This window comes from Arachis ipaensis, chromosome B06 (assembly GCF_000816755.2).
Source record: "Arachis ipaensis cultivar K30076 chromosome B06, Araip1.1, whole genome shotgun sequence".
NCBI lineage: Eukaryota > Viridiplantae > Streptophyta > Magnoliopsida > Fabales > Fabaceae > Arachis > Arachis ipaensis.
The window spans coordinates 55,551,128-55,565,159 of record NC_029790.2 but is presented as its reverse complement, the minus strand read 5'-3'; the positions used below and the strand labels follow the sequence as shown (position 1 = coordinate 55,565,159).

At 39.8% G+C, this 14,032-nt stretch overlaps 1 pseudogene; it reads left to right on the top strand.

Annotated features, from left to right (window-relative positions):
• On the top strand, positions 9,213-13,694 carry LOC107646866 (annotated as a pseudogene).

Genomic DNA, 14,032 nt, shown 5'->3' with positions numbered 1-14,032 from the left:
GCTTAAGGCTAGTAATGTGGTAAAATACAGAACAAATGGGGTTTAAAGGCTCAAGGTGGCTAACAAAGGTAATTGAAAGGGTAGGCTTAATTTAGATAAGTGAGTTTAAATAAGTAATGGCCTCAATCATATGCAAGCATATAAATATATTAAACATTGGACATATAGGATGAAACAAAATATAGATTACAATCATGGAGAAGTAAACACACAAGAATAAAATAATTATGGTTAAATAATGTAACCATGCAAATAAGCTCAAAATCTCACAGGTTGTATGTTCTTTAGCTCAAAAACCATGTTCCAAATACAACTTCGAGCAAATTTAACATACAAGTTTTGATAAAAATTAGTGAAATTTTATTCTAAAAATAGGGTCTTAGAAGAAACTTATTGTCTTTTCAATCAAGTAGAACATGCATGAAACTAACCTATTACTGTGCAATTTATCCTATTCTACAAAAGCAAAACTAACTAAATATCCTAATTTATTGGTGTTAGGGAAGAGAAATTACCTCCGGAAGTCAGGTACTGACCGACCGCCTCACACTTAAGGCTTTGCACCGTCCTTGGTGCCATCTGTCAGGAACAAGGGTGGGCTGGTAGCAGTATCTCCACAGTCGGGACCGTCATGGCTCCTTGTGCTGGTAAGGAAAGTGGAGTCTGGGGTGTCTGAGTCCTTGAATTTTCCCATAATCAGCTCCTTGAGGTATGTGAATCGGCGCTTGTTACGACACTCTCTCATCTTAGCTTTGTGTTCCTGCCGATCCAACCTTTCGAGTATCTGGTGGAGCATTTGGTTTGTTGTAGGTGCTTGTGGTGCTGAAGGAGGAATTTCCTCAGCTGGTTCAGTAGGCTGGCTAGTAGTGGTTGCTTGGAGTCTAATATATTTCCCGTTAGGGACGTACTGATCATCCCATGGAAGCATGGCTTTGGTGTCCCCAACTCTGTAGGAGACTCCGGCTGCTGAGACGAGATCTGAGACCAAGGTGGGAAAAGGTAAGTTGCCCGCAATCTGTACGTGTCCCATGGCATTCCGGATGTTTCTTGGTAGGTTCAGAGGTTGGTCTGTAAGGATGCACCATAGTAGAACGGCCATGTCTGCAGTGAAGAAGGACTCGTGGGTGCTTGGAAATACGTAATGGGACATAATCTGTGTCCATATGCGAGCCTCCAAGGTAAGTGCTGAAGCCGATATTCCCTTAGAACGGGAACGATGGTATCCGTAGATCCATCTGCTGCCAGGTAGTGCGATAACTCTGAGAACAGCGTCCCAGCCAAATTGGTACATCTGGCGCTTAAGTGCGGCTTCTTGAAATGCGTCCAATCCTTCTGGAGTAGGGGGAAGATCTAAAGCTCGTTGATTGGCCTCTTCTGTAATGGGGACTTGCTTCTGTCGGACATAGACAGACTGCAGGGTGGAAGTTGGAGTAAAACTCGACATCCCAAGAAAGATTAACTTGCCGTGGCTGTTTCTGGAGGAAATCCCATTGTCTTCGTTCAATTTGTGGCTCAACAAAGGTAGCAATATTGGGTGGGAGGATAAGAAGGTATTCGTTGTTGTAACTTCTTTCTGCCAGGATGGGGAACATCTGCTCACAGTAGCGATTGGTAAATCGCGCAGTGTCCTTTGCTGGGAAGGCTTTCTCTTTTTCATCAACCTTTATAATCCTCTTAATTCTTTTTGTTGATGGCTTTACTGCAGTTGAAGAGGGTTCTGTCACTAGTGCTCTTTTTGTTCCTCTTCTTGCTAGTGGTTTGGGAGTAGCTTTCTCTTTTCCTTTCTTGGTGGCCATCCTGAAAAGGGAGAAAGAAAGTAACATGAATTCAAAGGGACAGAGCAAGGAAGAGGATGGTATAAGTGATAATCAATGCACGGTAAAGAGGATGTCATTAACACATGGTCATGACTATATGTGAAAAGTTCACCACTGGAAATATAGAAAGTGCATTTGATGACAATTAAATGCAAGGTGTTTATTGGCATGCAGGCAAAGGCATGAGTAGCATAGATCAAGCATTTAATTTGTTAAATATGTTATCACTCGTAACAAACTAACAATAACGTTTGTATTGACAATTAAATTAAATTAATAAAATAGTAAAGGAAATTTGTAAGCATTGAATAGTAGAATAGAATAATGTAGAAAATGCATAATGCCATATGGGCTTTTTCACAAACACGTAACATGCATGATGAATAAACTATTGAAAATAATAATTTGAACATGCAAGCAACCCTTTAAAAAGTAATATATAATTGCCCAAAAATTTTGCAACAATCCACAAGCATATAATGAGAAATAATGACTCAATTAAATTTCTAACACCAATTAAAAGAAAAAAAGGAAGAAAGAGAAAATATGGATAATGAAAGTAAAAAGAAAAGAAAAGAAGAAAACATAAAAAAAGAAAGATAATGGAAAAGTAAGGAAGGAAAAAGAAAAACCTTATTAATGGTGGTGAGAAAGTAGAAAGTGAGGAAGAAGGAAGAAGGAAGAAGGAAGAAATAAGGAAGGAAAAGAGAAAATAGGATTTGGGGAAAAGAAAGATAAGATATTTTGGCAATTTAGGGTAAGCTGTGCGGCGCAAGCGACGCGGACGCGTGGGTGACGCGTTCGCACGAATTGCGCTTATTCGGATTGACGCGGTCGCGTCAATCACGCGGACGCGTGACTCGTTTTGTGCTACTGGCGCGAGGGCAGCCTCGCGCTCGCACAACTCTTTGTTCAAAATCTTATTTTGCCAAATTTTGGGTGACGCGATCGCGTGGGTCATGCGACCGCGTGAGTGGCCAATATTGGGATATGACGCGGACGCGTGGGGCAGGCGTTCGCGTGGTAAGGGCTGTGTGCCTAGCGCTAGTCCAGCACCACTCCAGCATAACTTTCGGCTATGCACCCTTTTCACGTCGATTTTCAGGTCACGCAGCCGCGTGAGTGACGCGGTCGCGTGGGAGGCAATTTCTCCACCTGACGCAGACGCGTGGGGCACGCAGTCGCGTGGGGCGATTTGTGCCAAAGGCACGCCTCCAGCCGCGCTCCTGCGTGACTTTCTGTTCGCTTTTTTATTCTTTTTGAGCCACCTGCGACGCGGACGCGTCATTGATGCAGTCGCGTCGTGTGATTTTTTTTTAGAAATAAAAATATGCAAATGCAGATGCAAGCTATATTTGCGAATAAGGAGAAGAGTTATGAAAAAAGAAAACTACGAATAAAAAAAGAATGATCATACCATGGTGGGTTGTCTCCCACCTAGCACTTTTCTTTAACGTCCGTAAGTTGGACGCTCCACTAGCTCAGTCTTCGGCTATGCGTGGATCCTCCAAGAGGAAGATCTCGAGCTCCTTGTTTTTCTTCATCTTCTCGCCATGGTAGAGCTTCAAACGATGTCCATTAACTTTGATGAGTTCAGAGCTTGAAGGGTGACTTAGGTGAAAAACTCCGTACGACTCAGCCGTTTCTACTCTATATAGACCTTCCCATCTTGATCTCAACTTGCCTGGCATGAGCCTCAGTCGAGATTTGTAAAGGAGGACTAAGTCCCCAGGTTGGAACTCTCTCCTCTTGATGTGCTTATCATGTACAGCCTTCATCTTCTCCTTGTACAGCCTTGAGTTCTCATAAGCTTCCAGGCGAAGGCTTTCTAATTCTTGCAGTTGCAACTTCCTCTCAGCTTTGGCTGTTTCAAATCCCATATTGCATTCCTTTACTGCCCAAAAGGCTTTGTGCTCTACTTCAACTGGGAGATGGCAGGCTTTTCCATAAACTAAGCGGAAAGGACTCATTCCAATGGGTGTCTTGTATGCTGTTCTGTATGCCCAAAGTGCATCTTGTAGCCTGGTGCTCCAGTCTCTCCTACGAGGTTTGACTATCTTCTGCAATATACACTTTATCTCTCTGTTTGACACCTCGGTTTGCCCATTAGTCTGAGGATGGTAGGCTGTTGCAACTTTATGAATTATCCCATGCTTCTTCATTAATCCTGTTAGTCTCCTGTTTCAAAAATGGGTGCCTTGATCGCTCACGATTGCTCGTGGTGATCCAAAGCGACAAATGATATGGTTTCTAACAAAGGAAACAACAGTGTTAGCATCATCAGTGCGGGTAGGGATTGCTTTCACCCATTTGGAAACGTAATCCACAGCTAACAATATATAAAAATAACCATTAGAATTTGGGAATGGACCATGAAGTCAATGCCCCATACATCAAAAATTTCACAAAAAAGCATAATCTGTTGAGGCATCTCATCCCTCTTGGATATATTACTAAATTTTTGGCATGGGAAACAAGACTTACAAAATTCAGCAGCGTCTCTAAAAAGAGTAGGCCACCAGAATCTACAGTCTAAGTTTTTTCTAGCTGTTCTTTGAGGGCCAAAATGTCCTCCACTCTCAGATGAGTGGCAGGCCTCTAAGATGGACTGGAATTCTGATTGAGGCACACACCGTCTAATTACCTGGTCAGCGCCACATCTCCATAAATATGGGTCATCCCATATATAATATTTAGACTCGCTTTTCAGCTTGTCTCTTTGATGCTTAGTAAAGTTTGGAGGAAAGGTGCGGCTAACTAGATATTAGCTACAGGTGCATACCAAAGGACTACCTCAGATACTGCTTGCAGGATATCAAATGGGAAATTATCAGCTATAGGAGTGGAGTCATGCTTAATGTGCTCAAGGCGACTCAAATGGTCTGCCACTAAATTCTGGTTACCACTCCTATCCCTAATTTCTAAATCAAATTCTTGTAGTAGCAGTATCCAACATATAAGCCTTGGTTTGGATTCCTTTTTAGCAAATAAATACTTTAGAGCTACGTGGTCTGAGTACACTACTACTTTCGTACCAAGTAAAGAGGCTCAGAATTTATCCAGAGCAAAAACAATAGCAAGAAGCTCTTTCTCAGTAGTAGTATAATTAGACTGAGCCAGTGCTGCTCCTACTGCATGATTGGAAGCATCGCACATGATTTCAAATCGCTGGCTCCAGTCTGGTCCTCTCACAATTGGAGCTTGAGTCAGGGCAGTTTTCAGCTTATCAAACGCTTGTTTACAATCCTCACTAAACTTGAACTCAATATCTTTCTGTAGTAGTCTGGATAAGAGAAGTGCTACCTTACTAAAGTCCTTAATGAATCTCCGGTAAAAATCTGCATGGCCAAGGAACGAATGGTCTTCCCTCACAGAGGAGGGGTAAGGCAAACTAGAAATAACATCCACCTTTGCTGGATCGACAGAAATGCCAGTATTAGATACAACATGTCTTAGTACAATACCTTGTTTAACCATAAAGTGACATTTTTCGAAATTTAATACAAGATTTGTACTGACACATCTATCTAATACTCTAGATAAACTATCCAAGAAAAGGCCAAAAGAATCACCATAAACGCTAAAATCATCCATAAAAACCTCCATACAGTCTTCAATAAGGTCAGAGAAAAGACTCATCATGCACCTTTGGAAAGTAGCTGGTGCATTGCACAAGTCAAAGGGCATTCTCTTATAAGCATAAGTCCCAAAAGGACATGTAAAAGTAGTCTTTTCCTGATCTTCAGGAGCTATATGAATCTGGAAATAACCTGTGTTACCATCAAAAAAATAATAATGTGATTTACCTGACAGGCGATCCAGCATTTGATCAATGAATAGAAGAGGATAGTGATCCTTACGAGTGTCTTGGTTGAGACGCCTATAATCAATGCAGACTCTCCAGGAATTCTGTACTCTGGTTGCCATGAGCTCTCCATGCTCATTCTTCACTGTAGTGACTCCAGACTTCTTGGGCACCACTTGTACTGGGCTCACCCATTCACTGTCTGAGATGGGGTAAATGATATCTGCCTCTAGTAGTCTTGTCACTTCCTTTTTGACAACCTCTAAGATAGTGGGGTTCAGTCTTCTCTGGGGTTGATGAATAGGTCTTGCTCCCTCTTCTAAAAATATTCTGTGCTCACAGACTTGAGGGTTGATGCCTACTATGTCTACCAAACTCCATCCAATTGCCTTCTTGTGCCTCCTCAACACACTAAGTAACTGCTCTTCTTGTTGAGAAGTGAGTTCCCGTGCAATGATAACTGGAAATGTCTGCTTGTCCTCAAGATAAGCATATTTGAGGTGTGGAGGGAGGGGTTTCAATTCTTACTTCTGATCATGGTTAGGCTCTGGATTGTCTGGAGCTGGTGGCAATGGTAAAGTACTTTCATTGTCCTCAGAGAGTGTCCCCACACTCGGACCTTGTCCTATGTACTTTTCTTCGAACTCCTCCTGATGAACTTCAGCCACGGTTTCATCTATGATGTCACACTGGAGGATAGAATGATCTTCTGGAGGGTGCTTCATAACTCCATTCAGATTGAAGCTTACTACTCGGCCATCTATTTCAAAAGAGTATGTTCCTGAAAAAGCATCCAATTTGAACTTCGAGGTCTTCAGGAAAGGTCTTCCGAGTAGGATTGATGATGGCTTCTCAGAGTCATTTTGGGACATCTCCAGGATATAAAAATCGATGGGAAATGTGAGCCCCTTAATACCCACTAATACATCTTCAGCAACTCCAGCCACTGTAATAATGCTTTTATCGGCTAACACAAAACGAGCTGCCGACCTTTTTAAGGGAGGGAGCCTCAAAATATCATATATAGACAAAGTGATACATGCTCGGAAAGACAACAGGGGCATTCTAAGACACAATGGCAGAATGGGAATTTCACACTTCCAGAGGGCCCCATCACTAGAGCACGTGCAAAAAAGCTCAAGGAGAGCTTTGGGAACCTGGCAGCGCTTATGCATATGGAGCTACATCAAGTTCTAACCAAGGAAGAATGGGCAAGACCCATTGGGTTAAGTCAGGACAGCAAGAATCCCAATAATGTTTTCCGAATTCAGTGGAAGGCATAATTTATCTTTAAATTTCAAAAATTCTAGACTTTTGATTTAGTTTGTTATGTGGTCAAAAGTTGTTAAAAGACTTGTTTTATCTGCTATGCTTAGTAGTATTTTTAGGGATTTTTAAATTTAAATCAAATCTGATCTATTCTAATAAGATCAAATCTGATTTAAATTAGTTATCATATCTTTAGGATTTTAAAATTTAGATCAAATCTGATCTGATCCAATAAGATCAAATCTGATTTAAATTAGTTATCTTATCTTATCTTTTATCTAGTTTGTTTGAGGTCTATTTAAACACCTTCTGGTGAGACAATTTACATAACTTTGATGAATAAATTTTCATTTGCTTTTAAGCATGTTTATTATGTGAAAAGTGAGATGAGTGATTTGCTTCGTTTGTTGCATGAGGAAGATTGAAGGATCCAACACTAAGGTGATCTGTGTGGTGGTTTCTTTCAGTTTTCGTCCCTCTAATCTAGGTTGTCAAGGACAGGTTCTTTGAAGGTCTAGTAGGGAATCCTTTTCGGTGACCTAGGTTGCTAAGAACAGGTATCTTAGAGGTCTAGTAGGAAAAATCTTTATCTATCTTTTATATTTCCGCTGTGTCTCTTTATGCTAATAAATTCCTCTTTTAATCCCATTCTTTTCTGGTCCCCCTTCCATTAGGATTTTACTACTTTGAATGTATTAAACCCTTAATGCCCAACATAAATCCTTATCATCTGGTATCAGTTACAGGTCGTAGGTAAATTCTTATTTATCTGCACGTTCCAGGATTTTTTTTAGTCTCTGTATTTTTTTCTATAATTTCTCGGTCTTGGACATTAAGGAGATCAAGAGTTCGTCTCAAAAACAGTGTTGCTGAAATGGCGACAACTCATAAAGACCAATTGGGCTAAGTCAGGACAGCAAGAAGCCCAATAATGCTTTTCAAATTTAATGGGAGGCATAATTTATTATTAATTTTCGAATTTTTAGGCATTTATTTTGGTTTGTTTCGTTGTTAGAGTTTGTTGGAAGATTTGATTTACTTTTGATTTGCTTAGTAGTATTTAGGAATTTTTAAATTTAAATCAAATATGATCTAATCTAATAAGATCAAATCTGATTTAAATTAGTTATCATATCTTTAGGATTTTAAAATTTAGATCAAATATGATCTTATCCAATAAGATCAAATCTGATTTAAATTAGTTATCTTATCTTATCTTTTAGCTAGTTTGTTTGGGGTCTATTTAAACACCTGGTGAGACAATTTAGATAACTTTGATGAATAAATTTTCAGTTGCTTTTAAGCACGTTTATTATGTGAGAAGTGAGGTGAGTGGTTTGCTTTGCTTGTTGCATGAGGAAGTTTGAAGGATCCAACACTAAGGTGATCTGCGTGGTGGTTTCTTTCAGTTTTCGTCCCTCTGATCTAGGTTGTCAAGGACAGGTTCTTTGAAGGTCTAGTAGGGAATCCTTTTTGGTGACCTAGGTTGCTAAGAACAGATATCTTAGAGGTCTAGTAGGAAAAACCTTTATCTATCCTTTATATTGCCGCTGTGTCTCTTTATGCTAATAAATTCCTCTTTTAATCCCATTCTTTTCTAGTCCCCCCTTCCATTAGGATTTTACTACTTTTTTCCTTAAATTCTAATACTGCAATTTCTGTTTATTTCAGTAAAAATAAATAAATAAATAATAAAAAAAATGAAAAAAAAAAACAAAATTTTAAGTTTTCTCCTTGTTTTATCCTTTTCAATTTTCTTTGAGTTCCAATAAGGATTCAATTTTTCTAGTTTTGTCATCCTAGTATCACTTCTTGTTTCCTTTGTCACATACTTTACTTATCCTCTTGTCAAGTTGAACGTCTCTATCATTCAGATTATCTTAGTTTGGTGTCTCAATTCTTCATCTTCCGAAGTGCAACTTGTTAAAGCAATCCAAGAGTGGAAAAAGGCAAGAGTGGTGAGCTCAACAGAGGGTAAAAGCCACGTATTGAATGAAACACGAGTGTCCTACTCTGAGTGATACACGTGAGAGGAGTGTTGTAAGGCCTTTTCTTTTACAGGTTCATTGATGGCTAACACTGAAGAGAACCCCGATCCACAACTAACTTTTCGCATCGACGCACTTACTAGCATCCATACAAAGATTCAACAACGTCTTGATGACATGGATTCCTGCATTAACTCTTTCTCCCCTAAGTGAAAAGCACGGTCACGAGAATCTGTTCATAATGATTCTACGAAGTCTGAGGAGGAGCCTTCATCCAGATCCCGGCCTCATAGACAATCGGCAGATGTTGATAGTAACCTTAATGCTATCAAGATGCGCATCCCAGAATTTAAAGGCAGAAGTGACCCTGAAGCGTACCTGGAATGGGAACGAAAGGTGGAGCTCTTATTTCAATGTCATAACTACTCTGAGGTGAAAAAGGTAAGACTATCGGCTGTCGAATTCTCGGATTATGCCCTTGTCTGGTGGGCCGAGCTGGACAAACAGAGGAGGCGGAATGACAAACCACCAATTCTATCTTGGGAGAAGATGAAGAAGGTCATGCGACAACAGTTTGTCCCTTCTTACTACTACAGGGAGCTACATCAACGGCTCCAACGGTTATACCAAGGTTCTAAGTCTGTAGATGAGTATCATAAGGAGATGGAGATGCTACTAATCCAGGCAAACATTGAGGAGGAGTCTGAGGCTACTATGGCACGTTTCTTAAGTGGGATGAATCGAGACATTGCAAATACTGTCGAACATCTTCCATATGTGACTATGGAAGACTTGGTGAACCTAGCTATCAAGGTGGAAAGACAGCAAAAGGGAAAAGGGCTGCGTAATTCTACTTCAAGGTGGGATTCGAGAGGTGCTAATTTCGGGGAGAAGACTGGATCCAAACCTACCGAATCAAAGGAGAAGCCCACAGAGCAGCACAGGAAGACGAACACACCTAATTCCACTTCTAAACCTCTTGCACGGCATCGTGATATTACCTACTTTAAGTTCCACGGATTAGGCCATTATGCTTCCGAGTGTCCAAATAAAAAGACCATGGTAATTAAAGCAAATGATATTTTCTCAGAATCTGATAACTCAGATGGGTTTGAAGACATGCCACATGCGGATGATGCTACAGATAATGAAGATATAGTTGAGTATGCTGTTAGTGGCGAGACCCTTGTTACTAGGCGGATCTTAAATGTACAAGCCAAGGACGATCGTCTAGAACAACGAGAGAACATCTTTCATACAAAAGTTTTGTTGAGAGGTAAGGTTGGTCTCATGATCATTGATGCTGGAAGTCATACAAACGTTGCTAGCTCTACGTTGATCACAAAGTTGGGGTTGAAATGCACCAAACACCCTAACCCTTACAAACTGGAGTGGCTAAGTAATGTCGGTGAATTGAAGGTTATGAAGCAAGCCCGCATACAGTTCTCTATTGGGAGATATAGTGACGAGGTACTTTGTGACGTGGTTCCCATGCAGGCTTGTCATCTACTTCTAGGCCGTCCATGGCAGTATGATAGGAAGGTGACGCATGATGGTTTCACAAATCGATACTCTTTCACCTATCTTGGGAAGAAGATTACCCTTGCACCTTTGACACCTAAAGAAGTGTACCTGGAGCAACTGAGCATGCGCAAATCAACTACAGAGTCTTTAGGATGTGAGAAAATTGAAAAACAGGAGGGTAAAGAGAGAGCTCTGAGAGATGAAACGTGTGAGAAAAAGAGTCAGAGTCTGAGTGAAAAAGAGAGTTCTAAAAGAGAAACATCTGTGGAGAGTAAGAGTGCTCACAAAATATGTTTTTATGCAAAAGAGAGGGATCTGAAGCATGCTAGTTTAGGAAAAAAAGCATTGGTGTTAGTACGATCTAGAGAGTCTTTACTTTCTACCATTGAAACTAACCATGACCTGCCTAGTGCTTTTATTTCACTCTTGCAGGAATTTGGCGATGTCTTTCTAGATGAGCTACCCCCAGGTTTACCTCCATTATGAGGCATTGAGCATCAGATTGACTTTGTTCCCGGATCAAGCATTCCTAACCGGCCAGCTTATCGGACCAATCCTGAGGAGACAAAGAAACTACAACGGCAAGTCGATGACCTTTTGGCTAAGGGTTTTGTGAGAGAAAGCATGAGTCTTTGTGCTGTTCCAGTACTGTTGGTACCCAAGAAGGATGGCTCATGGAGGATGTGTGTTGACTGCAGAGCTGTAAACAAGATTACGGTAAAGTATCGCCATCCTATTCCTAGACTTGATGATATGCTTGATGAATTACATGGATCTGTTATTTTTACTAAAATAGATTTAAGGAGTGGTTATCATCAAATACGAATGAAGCTTGGTGATGAATGGAAAATAGCTTTCAAAACTAAATATGGTTTGTATGAGTGGTTAGTTATGCCATTTGGTTTGACTAATGCACCTAGTACATTCATGAGATTAATGAATCATGTTTTGCGAGAATTTTTAGGTAAATTTGTGGTTGTTTATTTTGATGATATCCTTATTTACAGTAAATGCCTTGATGATCATATTTTGCATGTTCAATCTGTTTTAGAGGTACTTAGAAAGGAAAAATTATATGCTAATCTCCAAAAGTGCTCGTTCTGTCTAAGTAAAGTCATATTCCTAGATTTTGTGATAAGTTCTGCAGGGATTGAGGTAGATGACGAGAAGGTGAAGGCTATTAGAGAATGGCCCACACCTCAGAGTGTCTCTGATGTTAGAAGTTTTCATGGTCTTGCGGGTTTTTATCGGAGGTTTGTTAAAGATTTTTCTACTATTGCTGCACCTTTAACTGAAATCATCAAGAAACATGTTAACTTTAAATGGGATCACGAACAAGAAATTGCCTTTAACACCTTGAAAGAATTATTGTGTTCTGCCCCCATTCTTATTTTACCGGATTTTTCTAAAACTTTTGAAATCGAATGTGATGCTTCCGGAATTGGTATAGGTGTTGTTTTAATGCAGGAAAAGCAAGCAATCGCCTATTTCAGTGAGAATTTGAATGGATCCCGTCTCAACTACTCAACTTATGATAAGGAGCTTTATGCCTTGGTGCGAGCTTTAGAAGTGTGGCAGCATTATTTGCTACCTAAGGAATTTGTGGTACATACTGACCATGAATCTCTCAAACACTTGAAGGGTCAAGGGAAGCTAAACAAGAGACATGCAAAATGGATAGAATTCCTTGAATCTTTTCCGTACATAATCGCCTATAAGCAAGGTAAGGAGAATGTGGTTGCTGATGCATTATCTAGAAGGTATTCATTAATCACAACCCTTACTTCTAAGCTGTTAGGTTTTGAGTGTATGAAGGAATTATATGCATCTGATTCTACTTTTGCCTCTATCTATGCTGCATGTGAACATGGTGCACATAACAAATTCTACAGGCATGGTGGTTTTCTTTTTCAGGGTAATAGGATTTGTGTACCTACTTGTTCTATTCGGGAGCTACTTGTTCTAGAATCACATAATGGGGGTTTGATGGGTCATTTTGGTGTGCATAAGACTTTGGATATTTTATCTGAGCATTTTTACTGGCCCCACATGCGTAAAGATGTCGAAAATTTTGTGCCAAATGCATTACCTGTAAACAAGCTAAATCTAAGTCCTTACCACATGGTTTGTGTACTCCTTTACCTATTCCTGTGCATCCATGGGTTGATATTTCTATGGATTTTGTTCTTGGTTTGCCTAGAACTAGGAGAGGTCGAGATAGCATTTTTGTTGTGGTAGATAGATTTAGTAAAATGACTCATTTTATTGCTTGTCATAAAACTGATGATGCCACAAATATTGCTGACCTATTCTTTAGAGAAGTTGTGCCCTTACATGGTGTTCCCCAAACTATTGTTTCTGATCGTGATGTCAAATTCTTAAGTCACTTCTGGAAAGTTTTGTGGAGTAAGTTGGGAACAAAATTGTTATACTCAACTACTTGTCACCCTCAAACTGATGGTCAAACTGAAGTAGTAAATAGGACATTGGGAACTTTGTTGCGTGCTATTGTTGGTAAGAATTTGAAAATCTGGGAAGATTGTTTACCTTTTATTGAGTTTGCTTATAACCGAACAATCCATTCTTCCACTGGTTTTTCGCCCTTTGAACTTGTCTATGGTTTTAATCCTCTAACTGTCTTAGATTTAATGCCTCTACCCTTGAGTGATCTTATTTGCTTAGATGGAGCAAGCATGGCTAAAAAAGTTAAAACAATACATGCAAAGGCTCGTGACCTCATTGAGAGGAAGAACAAAGCCACGGCAGAAAGGATTAACAAGAGCCGAAAAGCATATAGTCTTCGAACCAGAAGATTGGGTTTGGGTACATTTGAGGAAGGAGAGATTTCCTACTCAGAGGAAGTCTAAACTTGATGCTAGAGGGGATGGCCCATTCCAAGTGCTTGAGAAGATCAATAACAACGCCTACAAGATTGACCTACCAGGTGAGTATAATGTTCCTGCCACTTTCAATGTTTCTGATCTCTCTCCTTTTGATATGGACACAGATTCGAGGACGAATCTTTTTGAGGAAGGAGGGAATGATACATGCTTGGAAAGACAACAGGGGCATTCTAAGACACAATGGTAGAATGGGAATTTCACACTTCCAGAGGGCCCCATCACTAGAGCACGTGCAAAGAAGCTCAAGGAGAGCTTTGGAAACCTGGCAGCGCTTATGCATATAGAGTTACATCAAGTTCTAACCAAGGAAGAATGGGCAAGACCCATTGGGTTAAGTCAGGACAGCAAGAAGCCCAATAATGCTTTCCGAATTCAGTGGAAGGCATAATTTATCTTTAAATTTCGAAAATTCTAGACTTTTGTTTTAGTTTGTTATGTGGTCAAAAGTTGTTAGAAGACTTGTTTTATCTGCTATGCTTAGTAGTATTTTTAGGGATTTTTAAATTTAAATCAAATCTGATCTAATCTAATAAGATCAAATCTTATTTAAATTAGTTATCATATCTTTAGGATTTTAAAATTTAGATCAAATCTGATATGATCCAATAAGATCAAATCTGATTTAAATTAGTTATCTTATCTTATCTTTTATCTAGTTTGTTTGAGGTCTATTTAAACACCTTCTGGTGAGACAATTTACATAACTTTGATGAATAAATTTTCAGT